The sequence below is a fragment of the Ovis aries genome, chromosome 20 (genome assembly GCF_016772045.2).
Source record: "Ovis aries strain OAR_USU_Benz2616 breed Rambouillet chromosome 20, ARS-UI_Ramb_v3.0, whole genome shotgun sequence".
In the NCBI taxonomy this organism is placed as follows: domain Eukaryota; kingdom Metazoa; phylum Chordata; class Mammalia; order Artiodactyla; family Bovidae; genus Ovis; species Ovis aries.
This window is the reverse complement of record NC_056073.1, coordinates 30080561-30105212: the sequence shown is the minus strand read 5'-3', so window position 1 is coordinate 30105212 and position 24652 is coordinate 30080561. Positions and strand designations below refer to the sequence as shown.

General features: G+C 40.3%; 7 non-coding genes across 7 annotated transcripts; 3 read left to right on the top strand and 4 right to left on the bottom strand.

Annotated features, from left to right (window-relative positions):
• The first annotated feature begins 6569 nt into the window (after nucleotides 1-6569).
• Nucleotides 6570-6642, top strand: TRNAK-UUU (transfer RNA lysine (anticodon UUU)). The gene has a single exon. It is a non-coding gene; the product is annotated as a tRNA-Lys (tRNA).
• A 952-nt stretch (nucleotides 6643-7594) lies between these two features.
• On the bottom strand, nucleotides 7595-7666 carry TRNAD-GUC (transfer RNA aspartic acid (anticodon GUC)). Its single transcript has one exon. It is a non-coding gene; the product is annotated as a tRNA-Asp (tRNA).
• A 1472-nt stretch (nucleotides 7667-9138) lies between these two features.
• TRNAK-UUU (transfer RNA lysine (anticodon UUU)) lies at nucleotides 9139-9211 on the bottom strand. Its single transcript has one exon. It is a non-coding gene; the product is annotated as a tRNA-Lys (tRNA).
• A 1825-nt stretch (nucleotides 9212-11036) lies between these two features.
• On the bottom strand, nucleotides 11037-11108 carry TRNAM-CAU (transfer RNA methionine (anticodon CAU)). Its single transcript has one exon. It is a non-coding gene; the product is annotated as a tRNA-Met (tRNA).
• Nucleotides 11109-14199: 3091 nt separating this feature from the next.
• TRNAL-CAA (transfer RNA leucine (anticodon CAA)) lies at nucleotides 14200-14307 on the top strand. The gene is made up of 2 exons: nucleotides 14200-14237; nucleotides 14262-14307. It is a non-coding gene; the product is annotated as a tRNA-Leu (tRNA).
• Nucleotides 14308-16760: 2453 nt separating this feature from the next.
• Nucleotides 16761-16867, bottom strand: TRNAL-CAA (transfer RNA leucine (anticodon CAA)). The gene is made up of 2 exons: nucleotides 16830-16867; nucleotides 16761-16806 (listed from the first exon to the last, which is right to left on the bottom strand). It is a non-coding gene; the product is annotated as a tRNA-Leu (tRNA).
• A 6086-nt stretch (nucleotides 16868-22953) lies between these two features.
• TRNAT-CGU (transfer RNA threonine (anticodon CGU)) lies at nucleotides 22954-23026 on the top strand. The gene has a single exon. It is a non-coding gene; the product is annotated as a tRNA-Thr (tRNA).
• The last annotated feature ends 1626 nt before the right edge of the window (nucleotides 23027-24652 follow it).

Here is a 24652-nt window from a genome sequence, read left to right as displayed (position 1 = left end):
TTCTCTTTGTCTCTCTTTCCACCCTCACCCCAGCCTCCAATCCCTGTGGTAAAGGTGACAGGTTTTTAATATATTGTTTATTCTTCACTTTGAGTCAAGCTAGTTCATATTGTCCTTGCTTCCATTTTCTATGATTAGGGTTCCCAGTAGTGCAGACACCAAGTGTAAATCAGTTATTGCAGGCTACTTCGTGTATGGACAATGGTAGAAGAGGAGTTGGTTTTACTTGTGTTGTTGTTATACTTGTCTGCAGTTTTTGTTTAATTAGCAACTAAAATATTAATTACTGCTTTCTTGACCTCCACTTCCCAAGAATGTGACCTTTTACTTTCTTATGAAAAAAAGGCGACTCTATTTATTTATTCGCTTATTTATTTAACAATATTTATTTAATGGATACTCAGATTCTGTGATTGGGTCTGAGTAGAGGGAGGTGACAATATACGAACCTAGTGAGTGCCAAAGCAAACTCCTAAAGTTGGTTTTGCTAACTGTTGCAGCAAGAGAGGATGCACATTAGAACAGTGGAGTGTCTCAGTAAGAGTGTTAGAAAGAAGTGATTATAAGAATTGGACTTTATAACCTTTTTTCAGACGGTGACTGCAGCCGTGAAATTAAAAGATGCTTACTCCTTTGGAAGGAAAGTTATGACCAACCTAGATAGCATATTCAAAAGCAGAGACATTACTTTGCCAACAAAGGTCCTTCTAGTCAAGGCTATGGTTTTTCCAGTGGTCATGTACGGATGTGAGAGTTGGACTGTGAAGAAAGTTGAGTGCCGAAGAATTGCTGCTTTTGAAATGTGGTGTTGGAGAAGACTCTTGAGAGTCCCTTGGACTGCAAGGAGATCCCACTAGTCCATTCTAAAGGAGATCAGCCCTGGTTGTTCTTTGGAAGGAATGATGCTAAAGCTGAAACTCTAGTACTTTGGCCACCTCATGGGAAGAGTTGACTCATTGGAAAAGAGTCTGTTGCTGGGAGGGATTGGGGGTGGGAGGAGAAGGGGATGACAGAGGATGAGATGGCTGGATGGCATCACCGACTTGATGGATGTAAGTTTGAGCGAACTCTGGGAGTTGGTGATGGACAGGGAGGCCTGGCGTGCTGCGATTCACGGGGTTGCAAAGAGTCGGACACGGCTGAGCGACTGAACTGAACTGAACATTTTTTCAGCTCAGTTCAGCTGCTCAGTTGTGTCCGACTCTTTGCAACCCCATGGACTGCAGCATGTCAGGCTCCCCTGTCCATCACCAACTCCCGGAGCTTGCTCAAACTCATGTCCTTCGAGTCGGTGATGCCATCCAGCCATCTCATCCTCTGTCATCCCCTTCTCATCCTACCTTCAATCTTTCTCAGCATCAGAGTCTTTTCTAATGAGTTAGTTCTTCACATCAGGTGGCCAAAATATTGAAGCCTCAGCTTTAGCATCAGTCCTTCCAATGAATATTCAGGATTGATTTCCTTTAGGATTGACTGGTTTGATCTTTCAGTCCAAGGGACTCTCAAGAGTCTTCTCCAACACCACAGTTCAAAAGCATTAATTCTTTGGCACTCAACTTTCATTATGGTCCAACACTCACATCCATACATGACTACTGGAAAAACTATAGCTTTGACTGGACGGACCTTTGTTGGCAAAGTAATGTCTCTGTTTTTAAAAATATTGTCTAGGTTGGTCATAGTTTTTCTTCCAAGGAGTAAGCATCTTTAATTTCACAGCTGCAGTCACCATCTGCAGTGATTTTGGAGCCCAAGCAAAGAAAGTTTGTATTGTTTCCCCACTTATTTGCCATGAAGTGATAGGACCAGACGCCATGATTGTAGTTTGTTGAATGTTGATTTTTAAGTCACCTTTTTCACTCTCCTCTTTCACTTTCATCAAGAGGCTCCTCAGTTCCTCTTTGATTTCTGCTGTAAGAGTAGTGTCAGCTGCATATCTGAGGTTATTGATATTTTGCCGGGCAATCTTGATTCCAGCTTGCGCTTCATCCAACCGGCATTTTGCATGATGTATTCTGCATATAAGTTAAATAAGCAGGGTGACAATATACAACCTTGACTGGTTCTTTCCCAATTTAGAACCAGTCTGTTGTTCCATGTCTGGTTCTAAGTGTTGCTTCTTGACCTGCATACAAGATTTCTCAGAAGGCAAGTAAGGTTGTCTGGTATTCCCATCTCTTTAAGAATTTTCCACAGTTTGTTGTGATCTTTTTTTAGGTGATTTGGGGGCAGTTTTAAGAAAGTATGGCTTTGCATTGGTTTGTATACTGTCAGGAGGTGGGGGATAATTCTGTGGTTGGATATCTTAAATCTTAGGGCAACCTAAACATAGAAGTGAAATTAGTAAAGAAACAGTAGTCATTTGTATGATGTGGAAGAGGGAAATGTTTGGTACTCTCTGGCTAGAACAATGTTCTTCTTTTTGCTTATGTTCAGACATGATCATAGAGTTGTCCTGTTTCTGTCTTAATCTATTAGAGAAGTCTTGTCTGATATTGATGTTCTGGAAAATTGTTTATATTCAACAAGAAAACATTAAGACATCACTATAAATGCCAGCTCAGTTCTGGATGTTCAGGGTTACTTTTCTCTGTTTCATAATGTATACATGCAGACAGCTAGGTGGTGGTAAAAAGCCATGAAGAAACAGTAAACAAAGAAGAAATATGGGATGTAAGGGAGATTTCAGCAATGAATGGGAAGAACTAGAGATCTCTTCAAGAAAATTAGAGATACCAAGGTAACATTTCGTACAAAGAAGGGCACAATAAAGGACAGAAATGGTATGGACCTAACAGAAGCAGAAGATATTAAGAAGAGGTGGCAAGAATACACAGAAGAGCTATACAAAAAATATCTTCAGGATCCAGATAATCACAATGGTGTGATCACTCACCTAGAGCCAGACATTCTAGAATGTGAAGTTAAGTGGGCCTTAGGAAGCATCACTACAAACAAAGCTAGTGGAGGTGATGGAATTCCAGTTGAGCTATTTCAAATCCTGAAAGATGATGCTGTGAAAGTGCTCCACTCAATATGCCAACAAATCTGGAAAACTCAGCAGCGGCCACAAGATTGGAAAAGGTCAGTTTCCATTCCAATCCCTAAGAAAGGCAATGCTGAAGTGTGCAAACTACCGCACAATTGCACTCATCTCACATGCTAACAAAGTAAAGCTCAACATTTTCCAAGCCAGGCTTCAACAGTACATAAACCATGAACGTCCAGATGGTCAAGCTGTATTTAGAAAAGGCAGAGGAACCAGAGATCAAATTGCCAACATCTGTTGGATCATCAAAAAAGCAAGAGAGTTCAAAAAAAAAAAATCTACTTCTGTTTAATTGATTTATGCCAAAGCCTTTGACTGTGTGGTTCACAATTAACTGTGGAAAATTCTTCAAGAGATGGAAATACCAGACCACCTGACTTGCCTCCTGAGAAATCTGTATGCAGGTCAAGAAGTAACAGAACTGGACATGGAACAACATACTGGTTCCAAATTGGAAAAGAGTACGTCAAGGCTGTATGTTGTCACCCTGCTTATTTAACTTATATGCAGAGTACATAACGAGAAACACTGGGCTGGATGAAGCACAAACTGGAATCAAGGTTGCAGGAAGAAATATCAATAATCTCAGATATGCAAATGACACTACTCTTATGGCAGAAAGCGAAGAGGAACTGAAGAGCTTCTTGATGAAAGTGAAAGAGGAGAGTGAAAAAGTTGGCTTAAAACTCAGCGTTCAGAAAACGAAGATCATGGCATCTGGTCCCATCACTTCATGGCGTATAGATGGGGAAACAGTGGAAACAGTGCAGACTTTATTTTGGGGGGTTCAAAATCACTGCAGATGGTGACTGCAGCCATGAAATTAAAAGACACTTACTCCTTGGAAGGAAAATTATGACCAACCTAGACAGCAGAGACATTAAAAAGCAGAGACATTACTTTGCCAACAAAGGTCCGTCTAGTCAAGACTATGATTTTCCCAGTAGTCATGTATGGATGTGAGAGTTGGACTATAAAGAAAGCTGAGCACCGAAGAATTGATGCTTTTGAACTGTGGTGTTGGAGAAGACTGAGTCCCTTGGACTGCAAGGAGATCCAACCAGTCCATCCTAAAGGAAATCAGTTCTAAATATTCATTGGAAGGACTGATGCTGAAGCTGAAACTCCAATACTTTTGCTACCTGATGCTAATAACTAACTCATTTGAAAAGACCCTGATGCTGAGAAAGATTGAAGATGGAGGAGAAGGGGACATCAGAGAATGAAATGGTCGGATGGCATCACAGACTCAATGGACTTGAGTTTGAGTAAGCTCCAGGAGTTAGTGATGGACGGAGAGGCCTGGCGTACCGCTGTCCCTGGGGTCGCAAAGAGTCTGAGCGACTGAACTGACTGAAATACTGTTATTATTGAAGATTTGGGTGGCATTTGAACAAAGACCTGGAAGAATAAAAGGATTGAGTCCTGTGAATATCTGGGGTAGATATTTCCAGGCAGAAGGAATAGTAAGGGCAAAATTGACAAAATGGGATAAAGCCAGATGTTTTTGAATAAAGGCAAAGAAACCTATAAATCTGGCAGAGAAATTGTGCAACATATAATCTCCTTACTTAACCTGTCTCCAGTTCAGTTCAGTTGCTCAGTCGTGTCCAACTCTGTGACCCCATGGGCTGCAGCACGCCAGGCATCCCTGTCCATCACCAACTCCCAGAGCTTATTCAAACTCATGTATCCACCCTTTCTCAAATCAAAATTATCATCCCTTCCCACCCATTCCTTCATCCCCAGGCCTCATCCAAACTCTCATCCTATCTTTTTTTCCACTTCTGATTTTTCTCTTATCAATGACCTTGAGAGAAAAAGTACCTAAAATTTCGTGAAGCTCAGAGATAGAAGAAGGATGTTTATTTTATTTATTTTTTTTCACCCCACTTCAAGTTTATTTTATGTGATTTCCAGCATGCAGTGTGCTTTCTTGGGGAAAAAAAAAATCGTCCCAGTTCACATTATAAATTAGTTTACAAATATAGAATTGTGTTAGAAACAATATTTATAAAAGTCCATATAATTTTTCACATACAAAAATATCCATAGAAAGTGGGTTTTCTGTACTCATAGTATGAGGGTAGGTAGTTTCTTTGGTTGTCTTCCTGTATAATATTTAAGGATGTTTGTTTTAAACATATCTTGGACATCAGGGGAAAAAAAAATTCTGCAGGAGGGATAGTTTGTTTTTTAGGTCAAGTCAAAATGATCTCTGACCCACATTTAGTAATATCTAAATATTTTCTCCAGGTATATATCTGTTACATATTTAACTTCTGAAGTTCTCTGTGTAATTTATATAATAAAATGGCATTTGCACATGATTTCATAATGGTTAGTATTATGGGTAATATATGAGTCAGTATTTTCTTCATGTTTGGTCAGGATTGCACTTAGCTTCACATACAGAGAAAACAGTAAATAATACCTTAAATAATTTAAGGATTATTGATTCAAAAATTAATAGTCCTGAATTTGGCAGTCCTCATGGAACTAAGAATGCTTTCTATCTTCGTTTTCTGCACCTATGCTTTGGGATTTTGCCCCTGTGATCTCTCTGCTGCTGCTGCTGCTGCTGCTAAGTCGCTTCAGTCGTGTCCGACTCTGTGCGACTCCATAGACGGGCAACCCACCAGGCTCCCCTGTCCTTGGGATTCTCCAGGCAAGAACACTGGAGTGGGCTGCCATTTCCTTCTCCAATGCATGAAAGTGAAAAGTAAAAGTGAAGTCGCTCAGTCGTGTCAAACTCTTAGCAACCCCATGGACTGCAGCCTACCAGGCCTCCGTCCATGGGATTTTCCAGGCAAGAGTATTGGAGTGGGGTGCCATTGCCTTCTCCTACAGGTGCTCAAAAACTGTCTCATGAGCCAATAAACACTGAATGAACCACGAGCACTATTTCCTTAACTGTCAAGCCATTCCTGTCTTTGGACTAGTTGGGCCGCTAGATAAAATGTGGAGGAGAAAATTAGAGGAAGCCTTGGATTTCTTCCCAGACATTTCATTTCTGAAACTGGGGGGTGGGGGGAACACCAAAGGGTACAACCAAATTTGATGCCCCTACATTATGTCAAGGTTAGAAACCTCATCTTCTTTGCCCATCTTTTCATTCTTTGGAAGATTCTCCTCAGTTACTTTAGTTGTTCCTTAAAAAAAAAAAAAAAATCTCCTCCAGGTTCCCTTACAGGTTGGTGAGGGACCCTTGTGCATCTTCTCTTCAAACTTATCTGAGAAGTAAATAGGATCTCCTTCAACCCAGATTGGTGAATCCTCCTCAGCAGTAATTGACTCTAGGAATAATCTTCATTTTTCCAGCAATTAAAAATGTACTTAAAGAATGTACAGTGCAGAGGTTAAATGGTCTGTTTGGTGAGTAGATGACTTAGTGGTCAAGCCATGCCTTTGAAAGACCCGGGTTGTTTCTGAAGTTATGGATTACTCCAATTCTTCCTGGAGATCGAAAATGCTAATGAGATTTAGTTATTTATAGGACAATTCAACTCCCAAGATCAGGGCCTGGATAGCTCAGTCGGTAGAGCATCAGACTTTTAATCTGAGGGTCCAGGGTTCAAGTCCCTGTTCAGGCGCTAGCTTATCTTTTTAAGGCAACACACACTGAGGTTTATGTAATATATTTACATGACTCAGAAAAACATGATATAGAAGAAAATAATAAAGACATAGGGTAAAATGTTAAGGAAAGGTGGATCTGGATATAGAGTGTTCCTTATAAAATTTTTATTTTTGTAACCTCTCTTATGTTTGAAATTATTTCCAAATAAAACAGTTCAAAAGTATATTAGTAAATGTAGAATCACCAGACTTTGAAATTTTAAACATATTTTAGTAAGCTGTATATGTCCGAATTTCAAAACATCCAAGTATAAACAAAACCAGCACACTGTACAATACATATTTAGGTGTACTATAGAACTTATGTTAGCTAGCATCTAATAACTTCATCAGGCTTTTTTTTTTTTAACCAACGTTACAGGTTTTCCTTTTTACATATAAAAATTAAAGTACTTTGGCCAATTAGAGCTATGGAAGGTGTCAGTGCAAATGTCCATAATTTTACATGAATTGAAGTTAGTCTATCCCCACTGCAAATGCTGGGAGATAGTGAAGGACTGGGATGCCTAGCGTGCAGCAGTCCGTGAGGTCGCGAAGAGTCGGACATGGCTTAGCGACTGAACAACAAGGTTATTCTAATGTGCACCAAAATTTGGGAACCATTGAGACTTTTCTAAGGGCGGTTCCTGTACAAGCAACATCTCCATTACCTCAGTTGACAAATGAAAATTCATATTGCAAGATCTTGGAATATTTCGAGTCAAATGGGCACACTTGGAACCCCCGCGCTGTATCTGACCTCTCAGAGGGAAGGCAGCCGTGGGTTTCCATCAGAAGGCAGTTGCTTGCTCGGTGAAGACAGTAATAAGTCAACACGGGAGAATTCAACTTAGAGGAACAAAACCAGAAAGCAGAAAGATTTCCTTTCTGTTACAGGTTTAGCTGAAAAAAACGTAGTGTCTTAATCTCCCCGTCGGGGAATCGAACCCCGGTCTCCCGCGTGACAGGCGGGGATACTCACCACTATACTAACGAGGAAGACCCGATAGTGAGTCTTAAAAGAATCTCAGTTAAACAGACATTCACACGTTGTACCCTGAACTCTTTCTGGGCAGTGGGTTCCTGGGAATTTCACGGATCTTTAACGATAAGAATATAGTAAGAATCTTTACAATAACAGTCCATCAAAAGGGATTCCTCATGTTATCTAAATCTAAAAACGACAGCCTCACAACCATTTGCTATAATTTTATCACTAATAGCAAAGAAATGTTCATTAATATCAAGGAAGGCATTAAACTTAAAACAAACCAAAACCCTCCCTCCGTTCAAAACGACTTCTTTTCTTCAAGTTTATTCATTGTTTTAGATTCACCCCAAGGAATCACTTTCCCCTGGAACTTTCTCTCATGTTAGTGTATTACTGTCTCTGTGTTCTGAAGACTAGGACATCGGAATTAAGATATTGGCAGGGCCATTCTCTCTCTGAAGGCTTGCTGAAGGATTCCTTCCTTGCTTCTTCCTAGCTTCTGGTGGATCCCCAAAATCCTTTATATTTTTTGGCTGTGGTTGTATGAGTCCAGTCTTTGCCTCTGTCTACCTATGACTTTCTTCTTACTGTCTGCCTCCTAGTGTTCTTTCTTGCAAGGATAGGGTAAACCAGTGGTAGGGTTTAGGCTCCACCCTAATCCAGTATGAATGACTTCATCTTAATGTAACTACATCTGCAAAAACCTGTTTCCAAGCAAGATCACATTCAGAAGTTCTAGGCAGACACAAATTCCTGCCTACAATATTTAACCCACTAAACTTAAGGATGAAAGATGAGGTGTTATGTACAGAAATATAGTTAACTGCATCAAAGTATACATTAAAAGGTGTAAAAGTACTGATTAAAATTGCTTATGGGTGAGACGGAATGGAGGTTTTTGGTGTTCAGTCTAAAGAAACAAGGGAATCTCTAGACAAAGACAGGCATCAAACACCTCAAAGGCAATATTCATGGTTCAGGTTCTTTGTTGGGTGAGAGTTTCCTGGTTTATAGATTGTTGTCTTCTCACTGTTGTTTCACATGGCAGAAGCAACAGAGAATCCCTGGGGACTCCTTTGAAAGGGCACTATTTCTATTATGAGAAATTAACTCATAACCCAATCAGTTCTCAAAGGTCCCACCTCCTAATACCATCACATCGAGTCCACCCAAATTGTTCTCTTCCACTCCCAGATTAGTGAATCATTTTAAGGGAACTTTTAAATGGCTTACTTCTAAATCTGTCTCTAGTTTATTACTTTTAAATGATGCCCTTTTTTGATTCTTCTTAGAAACTTAGGGACGTGCTTTTGTTAATATTAGAAAAGGAAAATTAATGAAAAACTAAACAGTAAACTATTTTAGGGCAGTGACTTTGCTTGATTTGGCTGTTAAGGCTTCCTCACTTTCAAGGCATTCTTAAATGGGCTGTTATCTAAATAGTTTTTAAGTAAATACTGAAAACAAAACAAGGCCTTAGCGCCTGAACAGGGACTTGAACCCTGGACCCTCAGATTAAAAGTCTGATGCTCTACCGACTGAGCTATCCAGGCCCTCTAAGAGACTGTCTAACTCATTATGTAAAATAAGAACACCAGAGGGCTTCTAGTAATAGTCATAGTTTTTGAAATTACTTGGGTCTTCCAGAGGGCTTTGATTCTGTTTCACCAATGACTTCAGTAAGTGGGAAGGACTTCAGGAAAATCAAAGATTGGGTAAGGAATGAAGATTGTGATACAAGGAGGAGGGTCATTCCCCATTGTTTCCTCCAGTGTTTTCTTTCAGAGTTGGGGTTTCCTGGAATTCTCATGCCAGAGCAAGAAACAAACTTGACGCCCACTTTGAAGTGGTGGTTCCATCCAGGAAAGGAACTCCCAGAAAACTCACTTATTCAAAATATTCATACATCTCACTTTCAGCACATGCACCTTTCCTCATCTTTCCTTCACATGCTTTTTCTTCACTCTCCCCAGTCTCCTTTCCCTCCTTCCCTGCATCTTTCCAACCTCCCATTTGCCAATTTGGAAAGTCCACATTTGTCCTCTCCTATTCTACTTTTCAACTCTCCATTTTATCTTGAGTTCCATTCTAAAGACAGGAAGGATCAGGCAGTTGAAACTGTATCCCCTGCCTCTGTAAGAGCAGGTCTTCATTTGTTCATGAGACTATTAGGAAAGTGGGACTCAGCTGCTTGCAGCTCTAAAACCAATACTCTATAGATAAAGTTGGTGGAAGGGAAAGCTTGCTTTATTCTGTAGGCCGACAACCCAGGGCGGACTTGTGTCCAAAGGCCAACTTCCCCCACTGACAATCAGTGGGCAAGAGTTTTTAAAGCGGCATTTCAGGGACGGATAGGTGGCGGGAGGGGGCTATATGCAGAAACAGCACTGTCAGCTCTGACAGTCATCTTGAACTCGGCCATTCAGTGATCTGATCAGCATCATCTTGATTGTTTTGAGTACAGCCGATCTTTGCTGCCAAGGTCAATTTGTTCCCATTTGTTTGAGGCCAGTTCTCAGAATTGCGGCAGCTTCTGTCATTGGTACAGTCTGGTCAACATGCAGTTAACTTCTACCTGGTGGGGGTTTCAGTACCTACAAGACAGCTCAAAGGATATGACTCACGTTCTTCACTTTGCTTAATTGCTAAATTATTATTATTTTGTCCTGTTTGACTGCTTTCCTTTGCTTCTGCATTTTCTCACTTCTCTTGATTAAATTTATTGTTTGGCTATAGTTTCTCTACAGACAAAACACAAGCGGGAAAGATGGGGAAGGACCATAGTGTCCTGCTCTGTTTCAAGACTGGTAAGCATGTCTGTATAAGCAAAAAAGTAGTGATAGAGTCACTGCATATAGACGATAATTAAGATGTGCATTGTTTCCCAATATACTGTGAGCTTTAAAATGACGTATTTGATTGAGGCCAATTTTCATCAAGATCAAAGAAAACAAGAAAGGCAAACCAATTGTGTCACTATCATGAATATTTTAATTTAGCTGCCTCTGCCGGAGAAGGCAATGGCATCCCACTCCAGTGCTCTTGCCTGGAAAATCCCATGGGTGGAAGAGCCTGGTAGGCTGCAGTCCATGGGGTCGCTAAGAGTCGAACACGACTGAGCGACTTCACTTTCACTTTCCTGCATTGGAGAAGGAAATGGCAACCCACTCCAGTGTTCTTGCCTGGAGAATCCCAGGGACGGGGGAGCCTGGTGAGCTGCCGTCTAGGGGGTCGCACAGAGTCGGACACCGCTGAAGCGACTTAGTAGTAGTAGTAGTAGTAGTAGTTGCCTCTGCATAGTGTTCTTGTGGAAATCTTGGAATTTGAGGAAAAGAATAACGAGTGTTGGTCTAGTGCTTGTGGAAGGGAAAAAGACATTAGCAGAGGATGGTTTCGATCCATCGACCTCTGGGTTATGGGCCCAGCACGCTTCCGCTGCGCCACTCTGCTTTTCACGACCCGGTGCTTTCTTGCATCTCATTAATTTGTATAAAGATTGGTAGCCACCCGTGTCTATCAATTCCTCTTGCTTGCCTTTTCCCACTCACTTCCTCTAAGTTATGCCTTTCATTCTGAGTCGGCCCCTCATCGCCTTCTCAAAATTGCCGCCTGCACGCAGTCTCTAAGGCGTCTGCACTTTTGCAATAAGGAAACCGAAGCTCTGAAATCCTTCCTCAGGAACTTGGTATTCCAACCCTTAGCTTCTCCTATACCGATTTCTAGGGATGAATTTAGAACTCAGACTCCTCCCCTCCCTCACCAGCCTTCCCTAGGCTTCCACTGCTCACTCCCGGACTCTGAAGTTGGAACTCCTTGGCTCCTCCACGTCAGCGGCAAGGCTAGGGGCCCTGTATGGTCGCGCCGCCTGGAAAAACTGAAGACTTGGGCGAAGAGAAGGAAAAGCAAATACTTTTGAGAATTGCAACTTGAAGAGTTAAGGGAGATATGAAGCCCAAGGTAATCTACCATAGCTGGATTCTTTGTTCACACTTCGGCAGACAACACCTGTTACCTGTTTATTCAAAATCAGATTTCTCTCCTTTCATTTTCATGGTTATATGCCACATTCTTTTGTATCTTTTGTACTGCTCTCCCTCTCTCTCTTTTTTTTTAAAGTGTTATTTACTAGAGAGATGAAACATTTAAGTGGATTTTTATGCAAATAGATTATCAATGCTCCAGAACACCTTAGGAACCAGAAATCATCATTTTCCAAGGGCAGAGAGAACTCGAGTTTCTTGAGATGAACCTAGTCACCAACATTCAAAATCAGGAAGTGTGATTTTTGCTGAATAAGTCTACCTCAGATGATTGATCGATCCTATTCTGAGCTGCTCTTTCCTTCTCATATCCCCTCTGAATTCTGCAGGGCTCTGATTTTACCTTTTTTTTTTTTTTTTTTAATCTGCTACAGAAGCCGCAAACTTTGTCTTAACCTGTTTTCTAAGACAGAAACCATGAAATCATCACTTCCTCCGATATTTTCATTCCCAGTAACCTCCCCAACTACATTAACAGAATAAAACTACCACCTTCAAAAAGAGAATCATTGGTCCACGGTCTTATAAGCCAAAAACTTTTAGTCCTGAGTGTTCTCCCAGGAAGACCTTAGAAGAAAGGTGTGTAAATTCGATGAGGTACTATTGGGGTCCAGGCCTTGGTGGTGTTAGTGGCCTTCTATAAAACTCTTCAGAAGCTCAATGCAGACTTTTTTTTAGTCATCTGAACTGAATTGTACTGAATTGACCTTGAAGTGAATTTTATTCCAGGGAGGAGACAAAATATAAACATTTAAAGGCTACCAATAAAGAATATGTTTAGGAATCAAAGGTAGAAAAGAACTTTGAGATAAAACAGAAAAGTCCAACTATAAAGACAAAGATTGACAACTGTGACTATATTAAAATCAAGACCTTTTCATTAAAAATATCACACATAATTCCACATTCAAGGAATGGGACTATGTTTATCTTATATTTGTTTGGAAGTTTAGCTTTCAGCTTTTCATGTGATTACTAACAGCAATATGTTTCGAGAGTTTAAAAGAGAGAGAAAGAAGTCATGACTAGGATGTCAAGAGCTAAATGACAGGATTTGACTAAGAGGAAGGGGAAGCCGTTAAGTTTGAAAGATCGTTAATTGGCAGAAAAGGAGGATTCAGCATATTTTCTAAGTGTTTGGAAATTGGGACACCATAGTTCAGAAAAGGCAAATTTGGTTTGTTTGGAATTTGGTTTGTTGCAAAACCGTCTAAATGCCAGAGGTTACCAATAGAAACATGAAGGTGAATGAAACATGGAGGTCTTTTGAATGACTACTACTTGTCACATGGTTTGCTAGGGAAAGCACCTACATAAGTTTTTTTAAACCCTCAACAATCTTGAGGTAGGGCTTGCCCTCTAAATTTACAGATGAAAGAAATGTTCACAGGTGGTCAAAATAATGTAAAATATCAACACATCGCACTTTTGTAAATGATGAAGCTTGAATTCAAACATAAGCACCTGATTCAAGATTCTCATGTTTTTTCCTAATCTGCTTTGCCTTTAAAAAAGTATTTCAGATTCTCTACATGAAGACCAAAAACAGAGCAAAAGAAACAACTCACTTCTGATCGATGTGCACCCAAAATGGATCTTTAAATAGCTGTTTGCCGGTTCCTGTATGTGTGTTTGAGTTGTCTTCTGCAGGCAATGAAAAATTTCTGAAGCCTGTTAATTTGGGAGACTAACTAAAAACTGTTATCAGACAGAATAGAAAAAAAAACACTGGATGAATACCTCTCACCTTAACCAAAGCAGGAGGGATTTTTAACCACAACAGCAACAACATTTTTAAAAACTCAGTAAAGATGTTAAACCAAGACCAAGACCTTATTCTAGTCCTCCATGCTCTATGTTTCTCTTTTTATGTGTCTTATAATAAACCACATCCTGCTTCTTCACTTCATATCCCTTCTTTGAGCACAGACTGAAAGAATGTAAAGGGGAAGATAAGTTAGAGCAAGAGAAAAATGGCAATGGAAGGAAAGGGAAGAGAGGAGAGGGGAGAAAGCAGTGGACCTTGCAGAAACTGTGAAGATGCTGAAAATATTATTGTATAGGGACTTGAAGTTCCACACACAGACCCAGTCCCCACTGATAAAATACTGTGTTAAGATAAAATACTGTGAGATACTGTGAGCACTGGGGAGAGCTCCTGAAAGACAATACCTGCAACACGTGCTGAAAAAATCTGTATCCTAAATCCTCTGATTCTTAAGGTTGGTCATGTAATGTGTAACTCATGGTTAGCAGGGATGGAGTGGGAGAAAAAGACTCAAGGTACATGAGGTGGGCTCCCCAGTTTTCAAAGCAGCATCAACTCTGTCTCCCAGTGTACCTCTTCACCATAAAATTACTCCTTTCCTGTCTTTTGGCTTTGCAGATAATTCTTGGTTTACTCCTGTAATTTCTAGAAGTAGCTTGTTCCTCTTCCTCTCGGATAGAATAGGCTTCAGTCATTGACAGAGTTGTTACTGGTGAGATCCTGTCAGTGTCATGTCAGGATGGCCGAGTGGTCTAAGGCGCCAGACTCAAGATTCTATCTTCCCTCTCCTGGGGCTTCTGGTCTCCGAATGGAGGCGTGGGTTCGAATCCCACTTCTGACAAGACTCAGTTTTGTTCTTGGCACATATGTGTCTTTCATCTCACTCTTGCCTTTCCACCTTCATTCTCCCGACTCTTGAGTATCCTCCCTTATTCTGTAGTTGGGTTCTTTCTACCTCTAAAGACAGTCCCCACCAGCAGCTCCACCCAGGCCTATACTCAGGAAGGTCCTGGTATCCCTGGAAGAGTCACTAACAAGTCATCTCTACAACCACCAGCCAAGCATTTGACAAATGGAAATTCCCAATCAGAGAACCTGGAGTATTCCCACATACAACTGGGCACATTAAAAAAAAAATCTTTGCCACCGATGACTCTCTCTTCCCAGAGAGAAAGAGGCAGTGGATTTCCATTCAAAGGTTGTCCCTTACTCTGTCAGCCTGTTTATCTTAATGAAACCCAGGAACTTGACTTAATAACAAAAATACAAAGTAACCAGAAAGCTCTCCCTTTCCTAGAGACCTCAAGCCAGACTACTAAGCGCTGGAGGAATATGGCCTCACCACTGGCAAATCAAACAATGTTCTCCTGCATGACCACACCAATGAAAAGGACCCAGACTTTCTTAGTGGTAGCTCAGCCTTCAGAAGCTCCCACACAGTTCTAGCTTTTTCCAGTGGGAAAGTTACTGGAAAATTCACTGCTTTTCCCCACATGGAGGAACTGAAAGGAACAAAATGGAAGCAATAATAATAATAATAAACCCCGCTGGAATCAATTTGTAGTGTTTGTATTTTTGTATTAGTGGGAAAGATATCCAAAAGAGTAAGTACACAGTTTCTGGTTTTGCCTTTAGATTTAAAGACAGCATCACAGTACCTATGGTGCTATCTCCCAGGTTAAGTAAGAAATGACACATTGGGGAATGTGGCAAGCACTCAGACCATCATTTCCTAAGTTTTTAAAAATCAAGCTCTATAACAGTTTACTGGCTAGAAGAAGGATCCTCAGAGCTTAGTACTCAGCATCCAGCCCAGGTGTTGGATACTTTATAAAGGGAAGAAAACATTTTAAAATGATTTCTATTTTATTTTACTTTTTAGATTTCCCCATTTATCTCAAAATATACTAGGAATGCTTTGGAACAGAAAATAAAACCAGTTACAGGAAAACAAACAGTCTCAATCTGAAACAATGGTTGGAAGAAGATGAAAATGGAGAATGAAGAAAAATAATTTGGAATTTCATGATTTCAGGGGAAATGCAGGACAGGAAAGAGTGGTGGATGTTTAGGAATCTGCAGAGGTGAGAGTGAAAAAAGTGGAATTTGATGATGGAAGGGAAAGTGACTTTGGGTTCAAAAGGATAATTAATCACACTTGGTAGTTCAGGGCTCATTCTGGTTATTGGTCCATGCATATTTTGTTTCAGAAACACCTTTTTCCTTGTCACAACCTGTAACCATCTCTTTCTTCTCCCCAAAACATATAGATCCTCTTTGAAGTATTTAATATTCTTTAGGAAAGAAACTACCCTCAAAAAAAGTGCTGTTGATTTGTGTGATTTTTATTGGCACTGTTAATCCTTATATGTTTTTATTTTACTCAACACAGTTTGAAAAATCTATTGTCTTGCTACAGTCACATCTGCTCCTATGTGCAGCTGCCACATAGTATGAAATTCATGGGTGGCCACTGAAGTATATCTGGTGGATATCTAGCTTGCCTGTAATAATCTGGTACTGCAAAATCCTACACTTAGACAAGGCCAACCATGGAGTTGAGCTGGAATTTCACTGAGGTACATTCCTAGGAGGAAGATTGCTGTGTAATGATTTAAAAGCTATACAGGAAGAAAAACTCATTTAATGTCAAAGCTGCAAAAGTTAAAAGTCTTAATTTTAAGACCAGTATCTTACCTAGCTTATGTAGCTCTTCACAGAAGGCATTTTTTTTACCTTAATAAAAATAAAGAAAAGATATCTAAATCAAATCATTTTGAAAAGAAATCTCAGAGCGAGCTCAATTTTACTCAGTTTTAACAGTATGAACATTTCCTTTTGATAACCTAAAAATATTATCAGCAGTGTCATAGTCTTGAAGGACTCTCCCTCTTAGATATTAGAGATGACATAAGAAGATGTCATCTCACAAAGTCATCTTTGTGAGAGCTTTATAACAGATTCTTTTCCGTGTACAGAAAAGCAGTGAGGATTTCATTCATTCTCTCCACAGTAAAAACCCAACATCCAACAGTGGATGACTCATCAGTTGATCCACTAAGGAAAAGACCACAAGTTGTTATGGTACGTTTTTTTCTAGAAGGAGGGGAATCTCAAAAGGCAGTGCAGGAGGTTGCCTCCAGGTGATTCTGAAAGTATTCCAGGATTCTTTGACCGAGGAATTCTCACTGTCGAATATCGGTCAGGGCCCAGAAATATTTGAGTGTCGAGAGTTGAGTATCAGGAACTTTCCAATACCTTTGTTCTGAATGTCGTAAGAGCAAAATGAAGATGTGTCAGAAGTGGGATTCGAACCCACGCCTCCATTCGGAGACCAGAAGCCCCAAAGGTGGGAAGCAGAAGCTTGAGTCTGGCGCCTTAGACCACTCGGCCATCCTGACACGATAGCCCAAACCCTTGACAGTATTGTACTGTAGACTCTAAGAGTTGGCCTATAGGGGCGTCCCAGAAGAAAAGTTTCTGACATTTGTCGGACTGGGTGGGAGTTGTGAGTTCAGAGACAGACAAACAAAAGGGAAGCAGAACATGAGCGTTAATGCAGACCTGAATAATTCTTTTTGCCCTGGAGACAGGGTGGTAGGGTATTGAGAGACACTGTTCCGCCCCACCCCCACCAACCAGAGCTCCCGGTCCAGTCCCCTGCCTTCCGCGCCCCGCCCGCCAGAACAGGGACCCGGACTCACACAAATTTCTTCCTATGGCCTTGAACCCCACCTGTGACCTGGACCCCAGGGTCACTGTTTTCTTTGTGATTCAAACCTTCATTAAGCAGGTCCAGTTCGATGCTGCCTCAGGATCGGTGGAAACTTTGAGTGAATAAATGGTCAACCCCACTGCTCTGGACGAGAGTCATTCCCCTTGTTCTCAACCCGTCCGGACTCTGATTTAATCGCCCGAAGCCATTCATTCCACCGGTCACTGTTTTCTGCCCTGCAGGGTCGCCTGTGCTCTTCAGTAATAATCTTGCCTTTCTTTCTAGAGCTCTCAGACGCTTCCCGGGAAATATTACCCTTCTGGGGTGACCGCAGCAATTCTGAAACATATGTTTACGTTTATATGACTGAAAAATATATTTAAGTGATGGAAAATGAAATAGACAAAGGGGAAAAAATGCTTTTGTTGCAATGATTATTTTGGGATTAAAGGAGAGGACAAATTAAAACCTCGAATAATTTGGAGTATCACCAAGTTTCTATAATTAGGCTGTGAAGATCCAAATCTATAGGACACCGAAATTAGAGAACTATCACTTTCAAATTCGTAACTTTCTCATCTATTACCCTAATGCAAATAGAAATCAGCTCTTAAAAATACTGTTATTGTTTGTAGATTTCAGTCTTTTAATTGTGATAATTTTTTCTCTATACTAATAGTATGCTTACAAAGTATGCAATATTGAGTGTGTATTTTAATATATACATACGTTGAAGTTTTGCATTAATGTTTTCTATAGCTTGAGGCATAGGTATATTTCTATACACCTTTGAAGTCTATTTATGTACTTTTTGTAGAAATGAAAACCTCTGAAAACAGGTTTAAAATATTTGGGGTACTTGAAAATGGATATTATGAAAATGTAAGCAAGAAATCAAAACTGAAATATGCCATAATTCAATTTTCTTTAATACACCAATTCTTGCAGGGCCCAGCACTGTCAATATTTCATGAACCTCTGGGCAATATGTTCCCTAGACACCTGTTTAATATTAATGCAAACTTATTTTAATGTCTCAAAATTTTCTTTATAAGTCCAGGGAACATTGGATAAATGAAATCTAAGGAGATAGAGGCTTCTAAGTGATTAGAATTAAGTCATTAAAAAAAAAACCTGTCATAGATACTATTTTCTAAAAATGGCCATACCAATATATCTCATGTCATGTATTTTTCTTTTAATGCAATTTTGAGACATTCCTTCTGGAGGTGGGGGTCTATGTTCCCTCCCCTTGAATCTGGCTAGGCCTGTGCCTGCTATGGAAGGGATGCTATACGACTTTCCAAAGCTAGGTTGTAAAAGGTGATAGAAACTGTCAACACTTTTCTCTCAAGACATTTGTCCCCAGAACCCAACCACCATACTGTGAGGAAGCTCAAACTAAGCTACAGGGAGAAATCACATGGAGAATACCTAAGGACTCCAGCCCACAGCCAGCAACAACTGCCATACGTTTGAGTAACCCATTCTTCAGATGATTTCCTGCCACTGGTCTTATAGTCTTCCACTTGAGTTTCCAGAAATCACAGAGCAGAGACAAACTGTCCCCACTGTGCTCTGTCCAAACTCTGGGAGAACCAATAAATGTGTAGAACCCAAATAAATTATAGGTGTTAAATTAAGCCATTAAGTTTTATTATGATTTGTTATGTAGCAATAGTTAGGTATAGATCAGTCTTGGTCCACTCAGGAGAGAAGAACCAATAATGACAGGAAAAGTTGTTTATTTATTTTTCCAGTTTAATTGAGATATATTTGACATATACTACTATATAAGTTTAAGGTATATGACATAATGATTTGATATATGTATATATTGCAAAATGGTTACCATAATTAGTTCAATTAACATCTATAACCTCACAAAGTTACAAATTATTTTTCTTTGTGATGAGAACTTTTAAGATCTACTCTCTTAGTAACTTTAAAATATACAATACAGTATTGTTAACTACAGTTGTCAAGTTGTACATTATATCCCCAGAAAGTATATTGCTTATAATGAATAGGGAAAGTGTAATATATAGAATTGTTAACTAAAGAAGGGATTGGAGAAACAAGGAATTGATGAGTAAAAAGTAAAGTGAATACTAATGAGTATAAGAATAGGAAATCACTACCCTTAGGACTGCTAAAGCACCTTAGGAAGTGCCCCCTCACCCATGGCTGAGATAAAGCGCAGAAGGAAGAGACCTCTACACTTCACCCTGCCCCTAGCTAAGATCCAGACCTTCATGGGGAAGGCTTGGGCATGATTCACTGAAGAGCAGAGCAATTTCTGTGGGGTTGTGCCAGCAGAACTTGCTTGAAATCTGCCCTCTGGAACTTGCTGAAGATCATTCTTCCAGTGTTTCTTGGAAAACTTCCTGGAGAGGTCTCTCACTGAGAGCTCTCCACTAGAAAACACTCAAGGGGGATGCCCACCGGGGGAAGTTAGTGGCTGTTGCTGGGTGCTGGAGCCTGAAGCAGGGGAAAGCCATGCCTATGTAGGAGATAGGCCCTGGGGAAGCAGCAGGCCAAGTAATGCATGGGAACCAGGATGCAAATCCCCCTTCCTCCTGCAATGATTCTCCACTACTCTCTACTGAAGAGCTTTGGTGCCTATTAAAAGAAAACTATTTAAAAGATTCATACCCATTTCCACAAAGGAGGCAAAAAGGTGAACTTGGGACTGAGAGACAGTAAATTCACGAGGAGTAGTGGATAATGAAAATTTTTTTACCTAAAATGGGAACAAACTCTATAGCATGTGACTTTGCGGCTGTACAGCAGGCAGAAACTGGAAAGACCTTGAGAAGACTGTTACTGAAAAGTCCTGAAGACAGTTTCTTCCTGTTGCCTGTCTCATCATATTTCACTGAGCTTATACATTTCCTTAGGTGCAAGAAAATCAGAGGTGAATACTATACCTAAATATAGGATGAAATCTGTGAAAATGGCAAATCACAGACTTTCTCGAAGTTTCTGATCTTTCTTGAGACTACATCCCTTTCCTCTCTGATACTCAGGTGATGAGGAGGAGCTCCAGCGGAGAGGCCCTCCTGGACAGGCAAGTTTAGGATTATGGAGAATCTGAACTAACTGGCTCCTCCAGAAGGCAGGAGGCAGACTTTTCATCCAAGAAGTTTAGGAAGTTGCTGATGAGTAACAGTGATAAAATTGACCTCACATTTCTTTCACTCCCCTCACTCTCAGCTTCATTAATATGCCCATTTCCTGTTTTGTTGTGTTTCTCTATATTTTTGTTTATGATACTCTATGTCATAAGACATCAAATTGCCAACATCTGTTGGATGATAGGAAAAGCAAAAGAATTCCAGAAAAACATCTACTTCTGCTTCATTGACTACACTAAAGCCTTTGACTCTATGGATGACAATAAACTGTGGAAAATTCTTAAAGAGATGGGGATATCAGACCACCTGACCTGCCTCCTGAGAAATCTGTATGCAGGTTAAGAGCAACAGTTGGAACCAGACATGGGACAACAGACTGGTTCCAAATTGGGAAAGGAGCACATCAAGGCTGTATATTTTCACCTTGCATTTTTTTAACTTATATGCAGAATACATCAGGTGAAATGCTGGTCTAGTAAAGCACAAACTGTAATCAAGTTTGCCAAGAGAAATATCAATAACCTCAGATATGCAGGTGACACTACCCTTATGGCAGAAAGCGAAGAGGATCTAATGAGCCCCTTGATGAAAGTTAAAGAAGAGATTGAAAAAGCTGGCTTAAAACTAAACATTCAAAAAACTAAAATAATGGAATCTGGTCCCATCATTTCCTGGCAAATAGATGTGAAAACAATGGAAACAGTGAGAGACTTTATTTTCTTGGGCTCCAGAATTACTGTAGATGGTGACTGATGTGAGAGTTGTACCATAAAGAAAGCTGAGCTCCAAAGAACTGATGCTTTTGAACTGTGGTGTTGGAGAAGACTTTTGAGAGTCCCTTGGACTGCAAAGAATTAAAACCAGTCAATCCTAAAGGAAATCAGTCCTGAATATTCGTTGGAAGGACTGATGCTGAAGCTGAAGCTCCAATACTTTGGCCACCTGATGTGAAGAACTGACTCCTTGGAAAAGACCCTGATGCTGGGAAAGATTGAAGACGGGAGGAGAAGGGGACAACAGAGGATGAGATGGTTGGATGGCCTCACTGACTCAATGGACATGAGTTTGAGCAAGCTTCAGGAGTTGGTGATGGATAGGGAAGCCTGGCGTGCTGCAGTCCATGGGGTTGCAAAGAGTTGGACAAGACTCAGTGGCTGAACTGAGGTCATAAGAACATTATTTTGCCCATATATGACTGTGGAGAGAGGGAGGTAGAGTGTGTTACTTTTTTACCCAGTGAGACCTTTAAAAGAGCAGGCTTGTTGGCTTTTCATAGATTCTATAACCTCTTCTCTGAATGATGGGAGAACTGTATTCCAGATTGGGACCAAAGCATAGAAACTGGATTCCCCACTTCACCAATGAATCTTAATTTGCTGAGTTGTTTTTAATGAGTTACTTGAATTTGCTGGCAATCGAGTTGCTTTTGGTTTTGCTTTTTGTTTTTCATTAAGGGTTGTTTTTTAATGAGCCAGCTATCAAATCCTGAAAGTAGACAGGAAAATAATCCTTGCTTTGTATCAGGAGCACAGGGTCTCTGATCTGGGACTGGAGACCTAGGATTTGTGGTTGAGTTTTCTTCCTCACCAAGTCTCTTTAAATTATTGCTGTTGCTGATCTGAGTGGAGTCCCTAAACAGATTGTGTGTGTGTGTGTGTGTGTGTGTGTGTGTGTGTGTGTGTGTGTGTGTGTGTGTGTGTGTGTGTGACCCTCACAGCCCCTTTGTGTGCTCAGTGTCTGACTCAGTGATCAGTGTGCTCATATTTATATGTGTGTGACTGTGTGCTCAGTGTGCTCCTATCTGACTCTTTGAGACCCCATGGACTATAGCCTACCAGGCTCCTCTGTCCATGGGATTTCCCAGGCAAGAAGACTAGAGTGGGTTGCCGTTTCCTTCTCCACGCAGTTCCTTTACCGGGGTGGAAATTAACAAATTTTCTGATATCTTTGCCACAGCTCCTTTAGACAGAATTTTTTTATTTGGATTTCAGCCATACCCAGTAGCCCTGGATCAAGACTTTAAAAGGTATTTCAGCCTCAAAGACAAGGCTACAAACAGGCAGAGCCTCTCTTCGGCTTCAGTTTCAGGGAGGTCGCTCCATTTCCTTCTTCCTGCTGACCTCATCCTTATCCGCAACTCTCAGTCTCCCTTCTGAAAACTGATATCGAGGAATTTGAGACAGATCTCTCGTGCTTTTCCCCAAGGATGTAAGAAATGAAGCCTGGAAAATCAGTGAGGAACATTCTGCAGAGCAGAGGGGGCGTGACTGTAATTAAAATCAAGTGGCCCCGTACCCCTCATCCGGAAGCCTCGCATTTTAGCGGATGGGCAAGCTGTTCATTCCCCACTCTCGTCAACGTGCAACCTCTGACCCTCGACTGCTCTGGATTTTTAGGCAAAAGTCTCAGAGTTGGATTAAGGGTCCTGTATTTCCTTTGACAAAAGCCAATCGAACATGATGTTAAAACTATCAGAGAGTGAGGGAATTTGTTTGACCACAGATCAGAAAATCGAAAAGGGATTGACAGTAGGGTGTCAAATTTTCCAGAAACGATTCAAAATAAAGCAATGAAACCCTAAGGATTTCAGTATATAATCTGCTTTAAGGCAAGGAGTTAAAAACTAAACTACTGGGGCTCCGTAGCTCAGGGGTTAGAGCACTGGTCTCGTAAACCAGGGGTCGTGAGTTCGAATCTCACTGGAGCCTTGGGACGTTGCTTTTAGAGAAAACAGGACACAAATAAGGTTGCTGTGATATACGAATTCTTGATATCTGAAATTCAGGTGTGGAAAACCTCATTTGAAATGCCACCAATACAATTAATACCAGTACAAGCTTTTTGATGTGAAGAGCCGACCCATTGGGAAACACCCTGGTGCTGGAAAAGACTGAAGGCAAAAGGAGAAGGGGCGGCAGAGGATGAAATGGTTAGACAGCATCAGGGACTCAACGGACCTGAGTCTGGGCAAACTCCGAGAGACAGTGAAGGACAGAGAAGCCTGGCGTGCTGCAGTCCATGGGGTCTCAAAGAGTCGGACACGACTTAATGACTGAACAACAACAAGCCTTTTAATAAACCAATTTCTATTGTGATTCAATTTGTTGTAACCTGGAGTCCTGACTAACTTTGGTGCTATAAGCCTAAAGAGATATTGTAATTATCGATTTTATCATACTTACTTAATGGAGTCAAAGCTTCCTTGAAGACAGGAGTCATATCTTGCTTCATATTTTATCTCAGAGCTAGATACAACAATAGAAAACTCAAAAACTGAAAAAGCAAAGAGAATAAAGACTGAAAAAAACAAGAACAGAGTGTTCAAGGGCTGCAGTACAAGTAGAAAAGATGTAACATGTAAGTAAGGGGAACTCGAGAAGAAGAGAGAAAGTAAGAGAAGAAATATTTGAGAGAATAATGACTGGGGATTTTCCTAAAATTAATGTCAGACACCTAACCACAGGTTGAGGAAGCTCAGAGAACACCAAGAATACATAATAAGACTACAACTAGCTACTTAATTTTTAAACTACAGAAAACAAAAGATAAAGTCCTGAAAGAAGTTAGAGGGAAAAACATCTTACCCATACAGAACCAGAGATAAGAATTATATCAGACTGCTCCTCAGAAACCACGCAAGGAAGAAGACAGTGAAGTTAAATATTTAACATTTTGACGGGGAAAAAAAATAAACAACTCAGAATTTTGTACCCTGCAAAATTATCCTTTGGAAGCAAGAAAAATACTTTCTAAGACCAACAACACTTTAGAGAATTTGTTGCTAGATGACCTGACTTGTGAAAGCAATCAAACAAACAAAAAACATGCTAAAAGGACTTCTTAAGAGGCATGGAAAAAAAAAAAAAGGTCAGAAACTCAGGTCTATATAGACAAAGGAAGAGCACTGAAGAAGAAATAAGTGAAGATAAAAGAAAAACTTGTATTTTTCTTATTCTTAATTGATTTACTATATAACAGTTTGTTCAAAATAATAGTATTAACTAAGTATTTGATTATGTACACTTATTTATATACCACACACCTCTCTCTATATATATTTGCTTGTGTATGTCTGTATATATGTGACATGAATGACAGCAATGATACAAGGTACAGGAGAGAGCAATTGGGATTCTTTTGTTGTTATAAAGTACTCACGCTATTCAGGACATGATATAGTGCTATTAGTGTTATCTGAAAGTAGACTTGGATTAGTTGTAAATATATATTGCAAACTACTGAATAAAGTAAAAGAAGTGTAACTGTATGCTAAGACAGGAGAGAAAATAGAATCATATAAATGCTCAATTAAAACCTCAAAAGTGTAGATGACA